Source organism: Salmo trutta, chromosome 19 (assembly GCF_901001165.1).
Source record: "Salmo trutta chromosome 19, fSalTru1.1, whole genome shotgun sequence".
NCBI classification, from domain to species: Eukaryota; Metazoa; Chordata; class Actinopteri; order Salmoniformes; family Salmonidae; genus Salmo; species Salmo trutta.
In genome coordinates this window covers 48976205-48981607 of record NC_042975.1, presented here as the reverse complement: position 1 = coordinate 48981607, position 5403 = coordinate 48976205, and the positions used below count along the sequence as shown (strand labels likewise).

The window sequence follows — 5403 nt, the reverse complement described above, 5'->3', positions numbered from 1 at the left end:
ACAGATTTTTACCAGCTCGGGGATTCAATCTTGCAACCTTTCAGTTACTGGCCCCACGCTCTAAAACCACTTGGCTACCTGCCGTTATTACATGGAAATAGTTCCTAAACTCTTAGCAAACTTAAGTGGCGTAGTGTCGGCTACACTTATTTATCTACAGACTTAAAATGTTAAATTCTATTAACTTATAGTAGGCTAGATTTTGTCAGCTCAACTGGATTTCCTTTTTTTTAACAACTAAAATAAATTTGTCTTCTTATTATAATACTAATATAATCTTGTACTGTTATCACTGCAGCAATATACATAAGAAAACACAAATAATATGAATAGCTCTATAAACGTTAAGCACTGTAAAAGATGTACAAGATGTACAATGTCTTTATTTATCTACAACCTCTTAAGGATTACCCCCTTCTTATCAATTTTCGCCAAAAATGACATACCCAAATCTAACTGCCTGTAGCTCAGGCCCTGAAGCAAGGATATGCATATTCGTGGTTCCATTTGAAAGGAAACACTTTGAGGTTTATGGAAATGTGAAAGGAATGTAGTAGAATATAACACAATAGATCTGGTAAAAGATAATACAGAAAAAATATATAATAATATTTTGTACCATCATCTTTGAAATGCAAGAGAAAGGCTATAATGTATTATTCCAGCCCAGGCACAATTTATATTTTGTCCCTAGATGGCATCAGTGTATGTGCAAAGTTTTAGACTGATCCAATGAACCATTGTATTTCTGTTCAAAATGTTGTACAATGACTGCCCAAATGTGCCTAATTTGTTTATTAATAACTTTTCATGTTCAAAATTGTGCACTCTCCTCAAACAATAGCATGGTATTCTTTCACTGTAATGGCTACTGTAAATTGGACAGTGCAGTCACATTAACAAGAATTTATGCTATCTCCCAATATCAGATATGTCTATGTCCAGGGAAATTTTCTTGCAACCTCATGCTAATCACATTAGCCTACGTTAGCTCAACCGTCCCGTGGAAGGGACACCGATCCCGAAGATCATCATTTATATACCGTTCCCAATATATTATATAACAGTTATAACTAAGTATTTTAACACAAATAAACATTGGTACAACAACGTGGATGCCCCAGAAGAAATAAAGGATTACATTTACAGTATGATATTGCGGCTCAGTTTACAGGAAATGTTCAGATGCTTTCTCTCAAGCAATAGAGCTAAGGTCTGACTTGCAAGCACCCTAGTCGGGATCCATTCAACATTGAAATACAGATAAATTGTTAGCATGGTTTTAAGGAAAAATGACAAAATACTTAAAAATTGTCATACCATTGTACAATGCAATAGAAAAGTTGATACTTATTAATCTTAACAAACTCAAAATGACATGCAGTACGTCTTTCTTGTTGTCATCTCTTGATGTTCATTTGTCACCTGTTCAATGGTCTGTCTGACCAACTCATCCAGGGCATGCATGCACAGAATGTTCAGTCAACCCTTGTCTTAGTTCTGCTTTATAAATTGACATGTTGTTAAAATGTCTACCCTTGAGTCTCTGGGCTGCCTGCCACATCTGGGTTCCCAGCCATGTTGATCTGTCCATACTACACCATGTCTGTGGCTGGGGTCCTCTGCTTCCTTTGCTTGTCTATTTTCACATCAGCGTATACCACATCCTCATCCTCGTTAATGCTTACTGAAACATGGAAGGAAGAGGAAAGTTGTTGTACAATCTGGACATGTTGTATGTTCTGCACAAAAGTACAACTTTTTTTAACATTTTTACCTGAAGTATCATATCTGGATCTTTGTTTCTTGCATAGATGGTTAATACCGACATATAGTGCAAGAAGCAGTGCGAGAGTTCCAACAATCAAAACCCCTGTCACAGCTACAAAAGGAAACTGGGAAGAGACAACTAGAAAGAAAACATCAGTACACTTTTACATGATTCATGATTCATGCAAATTAAATGATTTCTACTCTTAATTCAAAAGGTGGGAATGAAGTCAACTGTCCTGACATTACCTGGGCAGACCGGGAGATCAATTGTTGAGTTCCTTCTGCTAACATTATTCTGTGCAAGGCAGGTCAGTTCTGCCATTTCACTGCTCTTCAGTGTGACAGCATTGAAGGCTACACTCCTGGTCAGAGTCTGGCCGCTCATGGTCCAGTTATACTGCAGACCATCTCCCTCTGAGGAGCATGTGACCAGGGTCTCTCCATGAGGCAGACAGAGGTGAGACAACACTGGCACTGACACCGGGGCTGACAGACACAAACACAGAGACGCCATAAAATCTACTAACTCATACAAAATGTATATCTAAAGCATTACAGTATATGTCTTAACAATAACCTCTCTCTGTGTAGTATTACTGCTGCCAAGTACTGCAGTATAAACCTATTGAAGTACTGACATCCTGGTGACCTTTCAGAAAGCCCCCTCACCAGGAAAAGGATGCGTTAAGTGTTTAGGCCTAACTAAAAAAACAAAAAGGTTCTGTACCTTGTATCTGAAGTTTCATGTTGACCCAGCGCAACAGTGATCCCTCTGAGTTAAATATGTCAATTTTGTAATCTCCAGAGTCATTTTTTAAGACTCTGTCCAGCCTGAATGTTCCATTATTAAATAACTCAGAGCGATTCTTGAACTCCGGTTGCAATTTCAGTTTCCAGTCTTTACCAGTTTTGATGTCCAGAATATATTTATCACCTTTCTTCAATCTTATTTCTTCATTACTGCTGTCTGCAGCCAGGACAATGAACAAAGCTTCTCCCAAAGCCCCATAGCATTGATGAGTTCCATTATCGTGAGAGAGATTACAGGCCGTGGCACTAACTGTGGAGTAATTATTTTAGGTCAGTAGGTAATGTATGTTTGTGTTGCATTAATTTAAGTCTGAAAGTGCATTTAAGTGAAACAGTCTAAATATAACAATAGCTCAATACAAAATAATAGTTAAATAGTTAAATAATAGTTAAATAAAGGCTAAAAAAATAAAACAATTACAAATAATGAAATTTATGCTAAGCAAATATTTCATATACAGAGCCTTCAGAAAGTGACTTTTTCCACATTTTGTTGTGTTACAGTCTACATTTAAATTGATTAGATGTAGATTTTGTGTCACTGGCCTACACATAATACCCAATAATGTCAAAGTAGAATTATGTTTTTAGATTTGTTTTAAATTAATAAAAAACGAAAAGCTGAAATGTCTTAAGTCAATAAGTATTCATCCCCTTTTGTTATGGCAAGCCTAAATCAGTTCAGGAGTAAAAATGTGCTTAACAATTAGTTCCATGGACTCACTCTGTGTACAATAATAGGCTTTAAAATTATTTTAGAATGACTACCCCATCTCTGTACCCCACACATACAATTGTATGTAAGGTCCCTAAGTCAAGTAGTGAATTTCAACCACAGATTCAACCACAAAGACCAGGAAAGTTTTCCAATGCCTAGAAAAATGATAGATGGGTAAACATTTATAAAGCAGACATTGAATATCCCTTTGAGCATGATTAAGTTATTATTCACATTATGGATGGTGTATCAATACACCCAGTCACTACAAAAATACAGACGTCCTTCCTAACTCAGTTGCCGAAGAGGAAGGAAACCGCTTAGGGATTTTACCATGAAGCCAATGGTGACTTTAAAACAGTTACAGAGTTTAATGGAGGCTGGAGGAGCAAACTGAGGCTGGATCAACAACATTGTAGTATCTTCACGATACTAACCTAAATGAGAGTAAAATGAAGGAAGCTTGTACAGAATAAAAATATTCTAAAACATTCAAACTGTTTGCAACAAGGCACTAAAGAAAAACTGCAAAGACATTTTGCAATAAATTAACTTTATGTCGTGAACTCAAAGTGTTATGTTTGGTGCAAATCCAATACAACACGTTGCTGAGTACCACTCGTCATATTTTCAAGAATGGTGGTGGCTGCCTCATGTTATGGGTATGCTTGTCATCGGCAACGACTAGTGAGTTTTTAGAATATAAAGAAACGGAATAGAGCTAAGCACAGGCCAAATCCTAGAGGAAAACCTGAGGAAAACACTTGGAGACAAACTCACCTTTTACAAGGACAATAACCTTAAACACATGGTCAAATATACACTGGAGTTGCTTACCAAGACGACATTGAATGTTTCTGAGTGGCCCAGTTTTGACTTATATCGGCTTTAAAATCTATTGTAAGACTTGAAAATGGCTGTCTAGCAATGATCAACAATCAACTTGACAGAGATGGAAGAATAAAACATTTAAAAACTGTTCAAATATTGTATAATCCATATGTGGCAAAGCTCTTAGAGACTTACCCAGAAAGACTCACAGATGTAATCACTGCCAAAGGTGATTGATTCAGGGGTGTGAATACTTATGGAAATTAGATATTTCTGTATTTAATTTTCAATACATTTGCAAAAATGTCTAAAATCACGTTTTCACGTTGTCTTCATGGGATATAGATGGGTGAGATTTTTTACATTTATTATTCCATTTTAAATTCAGGCTGTAACATAATAAAATGTGGAATAAGTAAAGGGGTATGAGTAATTTCTGAAGGCACTCAGTTATTAATTATTTATTTAACAGTGAACCCACTCTTCTAGAATATGTACTGCTTTTTATATATATATTTTAATATTATGTAAATCATAGAAACTGGATTAGCAGAACATTGGATTAACAGAACATTTTCAACAATTAGCATACTTTTCAGATTGTTTTTGTTTGTTTGTTATTATGGGTTGGCTAGGTCTTATTCTCCTTATTCTCTTATTCTCTGTAATATAATGTCTTACCTTGTGTTGCTGCTGTCACCACCAAAACTATAACTATCAGGGGATCCATTTATCTTTTGCCTGCACGAAATTAAGAGGAATGAATTTAAGCATAAATCTCAGAGGAGCATTAGCTTCAAAAAGGTGTAAATTGACTTAAACTGATCAAAATGTGATGATACTATACAAATCAAAGACAGGGTTGTAGACAGTTTGTCAGGGCGACAGACAGACTTTGTCAGTTCTGCATGCCGTGCCCGTGTAGGTGCATGCTTGAAGTGAATAGCAAACCAGAACTAGCCTACTCTGCTTGCTTGCAAACTTTGTATTTTATTCCACTGAACATTGTTAGGTATTTATAACATATTCATCTAAAACATAATCCAAGGAACACAATCCCTGTGCTGCAATATTTATAGACCTATCCAAGGCCTTTGTTATTGTCGACTATTCACCACTCATTCAAAGGTTTTCTGAAATGGGCCTCGACTAGGAGTCTTGCAAGTGGTTTGGGAACTATCTGTCAGACATGACACAATGTGTGCTTTCTGATGGTGTCAAGTCACCTCAATATTACTAAAGGTGTCCCGCAGGGGTTGATTTTGGTACCT

The 5403-nt window shown here is 36.4% G+C and overlaps 1 long non-coding RNA gene across 1 annotated transcript; it reads right to left on the bottom strand.

Moving 5' to 3' along the window:
- Positions 1–2708: 2708 nt before the first annotated feature.
- LOC115154884 (uncharacterized) lies at positions 2709–4848 on the bottom strand. The gene is made up of 2 exons (XR_003867959.1): positions 4814–4848; positions 2709–2833 (listed from the first exon to the last, which is right to left on the bottom strand). It is a non-coding gene; the product is annotated as an uncharacterized LOC115154884 (long non-coding RNA).
- Between the last annotated feature and the right edge of the window lie 555 nt (positions 4849–5403).